General features: G+C 40.5%; 1 protein-coding gene and 1 non-coding gene across 2 annotated transcripts in view; both read right to left on the bottom strand.

The window, feature by feature from the left end:
• CFAP61 (cilia and flagella associated protein 61) overlaps positions 1-10,161 on the bottom strand; it is a 252,305-nt gene that overhangs the window by 220,008 nt on the left and 22,136 nt on the right. The window lies entirely within an intron of this gene.
• LOC145533639 (U6 spliceosomal RNA) lies at positions 8,441-8,547 on the bottom strand. The gene has a single exon (XR_014074220.1). It is a non-coding gene; the product is annotated as a U6 spliceosomal RNA (small nuclear RNA).

Genomic DNA, 10,161 nt, shown 5'->3' with positions numbered 1-10,161 from the left:
TTGTCCACAGGAGTGTGTTTCCAGATAGCTGAAGTCCTATGTCTGCAGGTGTCAAAACTCGAATTGGGACACTGTGGATGGAGGACCTCCTAAGATGTGTCACCCACCCCCTCTGCAAGCAAAAACACCAACTCTCATGACACCATGATTGCCTCTACATTTCAGTGCTACACCCCAAATTCTCTTATAAGCATCCCTTCCTCACTACAAAGCACCCCCTGTCATCTCTTGGCCACCAGGACTACGTTCCTCTCGTGAACTGCTCTTGGCAGATTTTCTGGACAGCTCACTCTCGAAGGAAGGCTAAATAAGCAAGACCTCAGGGAAAGGAAATGGGAGGTTTAGTTCAGGTCAGGGACAGCCTGTCCGTGGGAAGGTCACCATTCGTAACCCTCAAGTTTGCAAGAGTAAAAGGAAGAAAGGAAGAAGGAGGTGGGAAGACGAGAACTGGGGAGACCAGCTCCTGACCCCTAGTTCCTATGTGCTCCTAGGAGCCAGCACTGGGCGGGGTACATCCTACACCCGGTTTCTCTACCCACCTGTGTCCCGAAGTGGCAGGAGCCACATCACTGAGTTAGCTAAGATGCCACTTACTTTTTACACAGTGGAATAAACAGGTGATTTTTCTCCCCCATAATTCATTTATTTTGTAACTGGATGTTTTTACCTCTTAATCTCCCTTGCTTACTCCACTCATCCCCGCCCTCCCCCACGCACACACACACCAGAAATAGGGGATTTTGAGATAGGCAGCTTCCGTATATGTCAATGTCAGCATTAGATTTATCTATAATTTTCCATTACAATAACGTCTTGATGAATATCTATATCGAAAAAATATAAACTTTAAAATTCCCCAAAGAAATAACAATTTACACAATCCAAATTCCATATACTTTTCGTATACATTTTAAGAGAATTCGGAGTGTGGAGGTTTGGGGAGACTGGAGGAGGTGTGGAAGCCCTGAGCCCTTCCCCACACCCTGCCCTGTGCATCTCGTCCATCTGGCTGTACCGGGTCACGTCCTTGTATAACAAACTGGTCATCTAGTGAGTTAAAGAAGAAAAGACTTAAAAATGTGCTAATTCATCTGTGACCATTCCCCTCCAACCTCCCCCAAAGAACTGTCTGCTTTCAATGCACATGTTTAATCATCTGTCTAAACTAGAAATTATTTTAAATGCAACTATTTTCTTCATTTAATATGGACCCTGTAAAATGGCACTGAAACCCACAAATATTTGGATTAATGCAAATTAAAACAACAAACTACTGTTGTACTGCAGACAGTTTTAATAAGTGAAACATCCGCCATTAGCAAGAATGCAAGAAAATGAGACTGTTGGTTAGGATATAAATCGATGTGATTATTTTGGTCGAATAATTTGGTAGTATCTATTTTAAATTTTTAGTATTTAACGCAACCTTATCCAGAAATTCCACTTCTAGGTAGCTACACTACAGACAAAAATAGCATTGCCACAGTATTACATGCTATAGAAAAAAAGAGGACATATTTCCATAAACAAGGAATACCTCAATGAACTTTAGTAAAGCCACTCAATGTGGCATTTCACACAATGAAATGCCACACAGCCACGAAAAACAACAAAATAGATCTGGAAGGTGGATGAGCTGCTATATTGAGTGGAAAATACAATTAACAAAACATACTATCATGACTATAGACATATATGCATGTGTATACATAGAGAGAGAACACACACATAACACTTTCATGTGTCTGTACAATTATATACTCACATAGAATAATGAAACAAGGAGTAATTTTTAAGCTTTTTATGATTGGAAAATATAATTTGTTTTATTAAATGAGCCCATGCCCCACATTAGTTAGCAAATGGCAAGAAAAAATGATTAATTTTTAAATGAAATTGAGACTAAAGTACAGCAACTGTGAGATTATAGTTCAGTTCAGTCGCTCAGTCGTGTCCGACTCTTTGTGACCCCATGAACTGCAGCACGCCAGGCCTCCCTGTCCATCACCAACTCCCGGAGTCCACCCAAACCCATGTCCATCGAGACGGTGATGCCATCCAACCGTCTCATCCTCTGTCGTCCCCTTCTCCTCCCGCCCCCAATCCTACCCAGCATTAGGGTCTTTTCCAATGAGTCAACCCTTCACATGAGGTGCCCAAAGTATTGGAGTTTCAGCTTCAACATCAGACCTTCCAATGAACACCCAGGATTGATCTCTTTTAGGATGGATTGATTGGATCTCCTTGCAGTCCAAGGGACTCTCAAGAGACTTCTCCAACACCACAGTTCAAAAGCATCAATTCTTCGGCGCTCAGCTTTCTTCACCGTCCAACTCTCACATCCATACATGACCACTGGAAAAACCATAGCCTTGACTAGATGGACTTTTGTTGGCAAAGTAATGTCTCTGTTGTTTTTTTTTTTTTTAATAAATTTATTTATTTTAGTTGGGGGCTAATTACTTTACAATATTGTAATAGTTTTTGCCATACATTGACATGAATCAGCCATGGGTTTACATGTGTTCCCCTTCCTGGACCCCCCACCCACCTCCCTCCCCATCCCATCCCTCTGGGTCATCCCATTGCCCCGGCCCTGAGCATTTGTCTCATGCATCGAACATGGAATGGTGTTCCGTTTCACATATGATAATATACATGTTTCAATACTATTCTCCCAGAACGTCCCACCCTCACCTTCTCCCTCAGAGTCCATAAAACTGTTCTATGCATCTGTGTCTCTTATTCTGTCTCGCATATAGGGTTATCGTTACCATCTTTCAAATTCCATATATATGCATTAGTATACTGTATTGTTGTTTTTCTTTCTGGCTTACTTCACTCTGTATAATGGGCTCCAGTTTCATCCATCTCAGCATTCTGGAAGAGTTTGAGTAGGATAGGTGTTAGCTCTTCTAGAAATTTTTGGTAGAATTCTGCTGTGAAGCCGTCTGGTCCTGGGCTTTTGTTTGCTGGAAGATTTCTGATTACAGTTTCGATTTCCGTGCTTGTGATGGGTCTGTTAAGATCTTCTATTTCTTCCTGGTTCAGTTTTGGAAAGTTATACTTTTCTAAGAATTTGTCCATTTCTTCCAAGTTGTCCATTTTATTGGCATATAGCTGTTGGTAGTAGTCTCTTATGATCCTTTGTATTTCTGTGGAGTCTGTTGTGATCTCTCCATTTTCATTTCTAATTTTGTTGATCTGATTCATCTCCCTTTGTTTCTTGATGAGTCTGGCTAATGGCTTGTCAATTTTGTTTATCTTCTCAAAAAACCAGCTTTTAGTTTTGTTGATTTTTGCTATGGTCTCTTTTGTTTCTTTTGCATTTATTTCTGCCCTAATTTTTAAGATTTCTTTCCTTCTACTGACCCTGGGGTTCTTCATTTCTTCCTTCTCTAGTTGCTTTAGGTGTAGAGTTAGTTGATTTATTTGATTTTTTTCTTGTTTCTTGAGGTACGCCTGTATTGCTATGAACCTTCCCCTTAGTATTGCTTTTACAGTGTCCCATAGGTTTTGGGTTGTTGTGTTTTCATTTTCATTCGTTTCTATGCATAATTTGATTTCTTTTTTGATTTCTTCTGTGATTTGTTGGTTATTCAGAAGCGTGTTGTTTAGCCTCCATATGTTGGAATTTTTAATAGTTTTTTTCCTGTAATTGAGGTCTAATCTTACTGCATTGTGGTCAGAGAAGATGGCTGGGATGATTTCAATTTTTTTGAATTTACCAAGGCTAGATTTATGGCCCAGGATGTGATCTATCCTGGAGAAAGTTCCATGTGCACTTGAGAAAAAGGTAAAATTGATTGTTTTGGGGTGGAAAGTCCTGTAAATATCAATTAAATCTAATTTGTCTATTGTATCATTTAAAGTTTGTGTTTCCTTGTTAATTTTCTGTTTAGTTGATCTATCCATATGCGTGAGTGGAGTATTAAAGTCTCCCACTATTATTGTGTTATTGTTAATTTCCCCTTTCATACTTGTTAGTATTTGCCTTATATATTGTGGTGCTCCTATGTTGGGTGCATATATATTTATGATTGTTACGTCTTCTTCTTGGATTGATCCTTTGATCTTTATGTAGTCTCCTTCTTTGTCCCTTTTCACATCCTTTATTTTAAAGTCTATTTTATCTGAAATGAGTATTGCGACTCCTGCTTTCTTTTGGTCTCCGTTTGCATGAAATATGTTTTTCCATCCCTTCACTTTCAGCCTGTGTGTGTCCCTAGTTTTGAGGTGGGTCTCTTGTAGACAGCATATATAGGGGTCTTGTTTTTGTATCCATTCAGCAAGCCTTTGTCTTTTGGCTGGGGCATTCAACCCATTTACATTTAAGGTAATTATTGATAAGTATGATCCCGTTGCCATTTACTTTGTTGTTTTGAGTTCGTGTTGAAACATCCTTTCTGTGTTTCCTGTTTAGAGAAGATCCTTTAGCATTTGTTGGAGAGCTGGTTTGGTGGTGCTGAATTCCCTCAGCTCTTGCTTGTCTGTAAAGCTTTTGAATTCTCCTTCATATCTGAATGAGATCCTTGCTGGGTACAGTAATCTGGGTTGTAGATTATTCTCTTTCATTACTTTAAGTATGTCCTGCCATTCCCTTCTAGCCTGAAGGGTTTCTATTGAAAGATCAGCTGTTATCCTTATGGGGATCCCCTTGTGTGTTATTTGTTGCTTTTCCCTTGCTGCTTTTAATATTTGTTCTTTGTGTTTGATCTTTGTTAATTTGATTAATATGTGTCTTGAGGTGTTTCGCCTTGGGTTTATCCTGTTAGTAAAGGAAAATGAGAAATGCCCACAAAACCAAACAAAAGAGGAGGAGATAGGGAATCTATCTGAAAAAGAATTTAGAATAATGATAATAAAAATGATCCAAAATCTTGAAAGCAAAATGGAGTTACAGATAAATAGCCTGGAGACAAAGATTGAGAAGATGCAAGAAATGTTTATCAAGGACCTAGAAGAAATAAAAAGGAGTCAATATAGAATGAATAATGAAATAAAGGAGATAAAAGACACTCTGGAGGGAACCAACAGTAGAATAACGGAGGCAGAAGATAGGATAAGTGAGGTAGAAGATAGAATGATGGAAATAAACGAAGCAGAGAGGAAAAAAGAAAAAAGAATCAAAAGAAATGAGGAAAACCTCAGGGACCTCTGGGACAATATGAAACGCCCCAACATTCGAATCATAGGAGTGTCTCTGCTTTTAAATATGCTATCTAGGTTGGCCATAACCTTCCTTCCAAGGAGTAAGCGTCTCTTAATTTCATGGCTGCAATCACCATCAGCAGTGATTTTGGAGCCCCCAAAAATAAAGTCTGACACTGTTTCCACTGTTTCCCATCTATTTCCCATGAAGTGATGGGACCAGATGCCATGATCTTAGTTTTCTGAACGTTGAGCTTTAAGCCAACTTTTTCACTCTCCTCTTTCACTTTCATCAAGAGGTTCTTTAGTTCTTCTTCACTTTCTGCCATAGGGTGGTGTCATCCGCATATCTGAGGTTATTGATATTTCTCCCAGAAATCTTGATTCCAGCTTGTGTTTCTTCCAGCCCAGCGTTTCTCATGATGTACTCTGCATGTAAGTTAAATAAGCAGGGCGACAATATACAGCCTTGACGTACTCCTGTTCCTATTTGGAACCAGTCTGTTGTTCCATGTCTAGTTCTAACTGTTGCTTCCTGACCTGCATACAGGTTTCTCAAGAGACAGGTCAGGTGGTCTGGTACTCCCATCTCTTTCAGAATTTTCCACAGTTTATTGTGATCCACACAGTCAAAGGCTTTGGCATAGTCAATAAAGCAGAAATAGATGTTTTTCTGGAACTCTCTTGCTTTTTCAATGATCCAGCGGATACTGGCAATTTGATCTCTGGTTCCTCTGCCTTTTCTAAAACCAGCTTGAACATGTGGAAGTTCACGGTTCACCTATTGCTGAAGCCTGGCTTGGAGAATTTTGAGCATTACTTTACTAGCACGTGAGATGAGTGCAATTGTGCGGTAGTTTGAGCATTCTTTGGCATTGCCTTTCTTTGGGATTGGAACGAAAACCGACCTTTTCCAGTCCTGTGGCCACTGCTGAGTTTTCCAAATTTCCTGGCATATTGAGTGCAGCAGTTTCACAGCATCATCTTTCAGGATTTGAAATAGCTCAACTGGAATTCCATCACCTCCACTAGCTTTGTTCGTAGTGATGCTTTCTAAGGCCCACTTGATTTCACATTCCAGGATGTCTGGCTCTAGGTGAGTGATCACACCATCGTGATTATCTGGGTCGTGAAGATCTTTTTTGTACAGTTCTTCTGTGTATTCTTGCCATCTCTTCTTAATATCTTCTGCTTCTGTTCGGTCCATACCATTTCTGTCCTTTATCGAGCCTATCTTTGCATGAAATGTTCCTTTGGTATCTCTAATTTTCTTGAAGAGACCTCTAGTCTTTCCCAATCTGTTGTTTTCCTCTATTTCTTTGCACTGATTGCTGAGGAAGGCTTTCTTATCTCTCCGTGCTATTCTTTGGAACTCTGCATTCAGATGGGAATATCTTTCTTTTTCTCCTTTGCTTTTCGCTTCTCTTCTCTTCCCAGCTATCTGTAAGGCCTCCTCAGACAGCCATTTTGCTTTTTTGCATTTCTTTTCCATGGGGATGGTCTTGATCCCTGTTTCCTGTACAATGTCACGAACCTCTGTCCATAGTTCATCAGGCACTCTGTGTATCAAATCTAGTCCCTTAAATCTATTTGTCACTTCTACTGTATACTCATAAGGGATTTGATCTAGATCATACCTGAATGGACTAGTGGTTTTCCCTACTTTCTTCAATTTACGTCTGAATTTGGCAATAAGCAGTTCATGATCTGAGCCACAGTCTGCTCCTGGTCTTGTTTTTGCTGACTGTATAGAGCTTCTCCATCTTTGGCTGCAAAGAATATAATCAATCTGATTTCGGTGTTGACCATCTGGTGATGTCCACGTGTAGAGTTTTCTCTTGTGTTGTTGGAAGAGGGTGTTTGCTTTTACCAGTGCGTTCTCTTGGCAAAACTCTATTAGCCTTTGCCCTGCTTCATTCTGTACTCCAAGGCCAAATTTGCCTGTTATGCCAGGTGTTTCTTGACTTCCTACTTTTGCATTATAAGACCCTAAGAAATTAATTTATGGAACTTTCTCATAACATAATTAACAATTTGCCAAGTGGCCAGAGGTAGAGCACTGGACTGAGTGGCCAAGACTGGTATAGAGCAGCCAAAGGGCTGAGCCTGGGAGAAAGCTGAGGCCCAGGTTCTGGAAGAGGCAGTGTACAGAGGCACAGCAGGAGGAAAAGAGAAGACAAACCAGGATGGGGTGGGTTGGGGCTGGAGGCTGGGGGAGAGGCTACTGTCAGGGCACAGCCACCGTTCCTCTTACCCAAGGTTCACCTGACATTTCTTTAATGGATATAGAATTATTCAATTATTACCATCTTTACAATGAGTGTAGGTAGTTTGTGTTTTTCAGGGAATAGGAAATATTTTAGATGATTAGATCTAAACAATTCAGATAAGCATTTTACCTAAATTTTTGAATTTATAGAATTGAATCTTTTCAGTGTCTGTAAAGTGAAAGTCACTCAGTTGTGTCTGACTCTTTGCTACCCCATGGACTGTACAGTCCATGGAATTCTCTAGTCCAGAATACTGGTGTGGGTGGCCTCTCCCTTCTCCAGGGGATCTTCCCAACCCAGGGATCGAACCCAGGGATCCTGCATTGCAGGCAGATTCTTTGCCAACTGATCTATCAGGGAAGCCCCTCAATGTCTGTAGGATCTGTACTAATATCACCTCTTTCAATCCTGATACTGGTAGTAAGTCTACTCTCTTTTTCTTTTTTCTTGATCAGTTTGGCTACTGTTCATTAATTTTATTCATCTCATCTGTTTCTTTCTCTTTTTTTTCTTTTTTTAAAAAATTTATTCTTTAATTTGAGGAAAATTACTTTACAATGTTGTGTTGGTTTATGTCACAACCAAAGTGATTCAGCCATAATTACACATATATCACCTCCCTCTTGAGCCTCCCTCCCCTTCCCCCAATGGAAACAGTAGCATCGACATATATATACTACCGTGTACAAAATATATACTGGTGAGAAATTGCTGTATAACACAAGAATCCCAGCCTGGCACTCTGTGATGACCTAGAGGAGAGAATACACTTTTTTTTTTTTAATAAATTTATTTATTTTAGTTGGGGGCCAATCACTTTACAATATTGTAGTAGTTTTTGCCATACATTGACACGAACCAGCCATGGGCCCACATGCGTTCCCCATCCTGAACCACCCTCCCACCCCCCTCCCCATCCCATCCCTCTGGGTCATCCCACCGCCCCAGCCCCGAACATTCGCCCCATGCATCGAACATGGAACGGTGCTCTGCTTCACATACGACAATATACATGTTTCAAAAATATGGAACGCTTCACGAATTTGCGTGTCATCCTTGCGCAGGGGCCATGCTAATCTTCTCTGTATCGTTCCAATTTTAGTATATGTGCTGCCGAAGTGAGCACCATCTGTTTCTTTTAAATTGCCAAATCCAACAGTCTCTTTTTTGTAATCAGATTATTTGATCTCCCTACAAATTATTTGATTTGCCACTTTAAGAGTCTTTGACTCCTGTGATTCTCTTCCAATTTTCTTTATTATTGTTAAGAGTTTCATCTTTCAAAATTCTGCTCTAATTCTTTGCTTTTTATTTTAAAATATCCCCCTAAACTATATCCTTTGTTCTCATGATCTCCTCAAACTCTCTCCTCTACATCTAGCACTATTATTTTTACCTTTGGTTAATGAATCCACCACCCCTCAGTTCAGATCAGTTGCTCAGTCGAGTCTGACTCTTTGCAACCCCATGGACTGCAGCACACCATGCCTCCCTGTCCATCACCAACTCCCAGAGTAGACTCAAACTAATGCCCATTGAGTTGGTGATGCCATCCAACCATCTCATCACCTCCACCAGCTTTGTTTGTAGTGAAGCTTCCTAAGGCCCACTTGACTTTGCATTCCAAGATGTCTGGCTCTAGGTGAGTGATCACACCATCGTGATTATCTGGGTCATGAAGATGTTTTTTGTATAGTTCTTCTGTGTATTCTTGCCACTTCTTCTTAATATCTTCTACTTCTGTTAGGTCCATACCATTTCTGTCTGGTCATAGCAAACACCCTCTTCCAACAACACAAGAGAAGACTCTACACACGGACATCACCAGATGGTCAATACCGAAATCAGATTGATTATATTCTTTGCAGCCAAAGATGAAGAAGCTCTACACAGTCAGCACAAACAAGACAGGAAGCTGACTGTGGCTCAGATCATGAACTCCTCATTGCCAAATTCCGACTTAAATTGACGAAAGTAGGGAAAACCACTGGACCATTCAGGTACGACCTAAATCCCTTAGGATTATACAGTGGAAGTGAGAAATAGATTCAAGGGATTAGATCTGATAGAGTGCTTGAAGAACTATGGAAGGAAGTTCGTGACATTGTACAGGAGGCAGGGATCAAGACTATCCCCAAGAAAAAGAAAGGCAAAATGATTGTCTGAGAAGGCCTTACAAATAGCTGTGAAAAGAAGAGAAGTGAAAGGCAAAGGAGAAAAGGAAAGATATACCTATTTGAATGCAGAGTTCCAAAGAATATCAAGGAGAGATAAGAAAGCCTTCCTCGGTGGTCAATGCAAAGAAATAGAGGAAAATAGTAGAATGGGAAAGACTAGAGGTCTCATCAAGAAAATTAGAGATATCAAGGGAACATTTCATGCAAAGATGGGCACAATAAAGGACAGAGATGGTACAGACCTAACAGAAGCAGAAGATATTAAGAAGAGGGCAGGAATACACCATCCTCCACTAACCTTGAAAATCCAGCATCACCATCAACTCGTTCTCATTCTTCAGCTTCTCTATACAACTGGCAACCAAACTGCACCCTCTCTCTCAATCATTTCTTTGCATCTATGCACCTGCCTTGGTCTATTCCCTGACCTGGACCTCTGACTGGTCACTGCCTGAATTCTAGCCGGCATCACTCCTGGCCAGACTGTCCTGAGCTCCTCCCCTGCAAGCCCTGACCACAGGAAGACCAGTTATTCTTTGACATACAGTCCATACCACTTCTTT

The sequence above is a fragment of the Giraffa tippelskirchi genome, chromosome 13 (assembly GCF_054371585.1).
Source record: "Giraffa tippelskirchi isolate mGirTip1 chromosome 13, T2T-mGirTip1v1.2.pri, whole genome shotgun sequence".
Classification (NCBI taxonomy): domain Eukaryota; kingdom Metazoa; phylum Chordata; class Mammalia; order Artiodactyla; family Giraffidae; genus Giraffa; species Giraffa tippelskirchi.
Note: the sequence above shows the minus strand (reverse complement) of the source record. Positions and strands in the feature narration are given on the sequence as shown.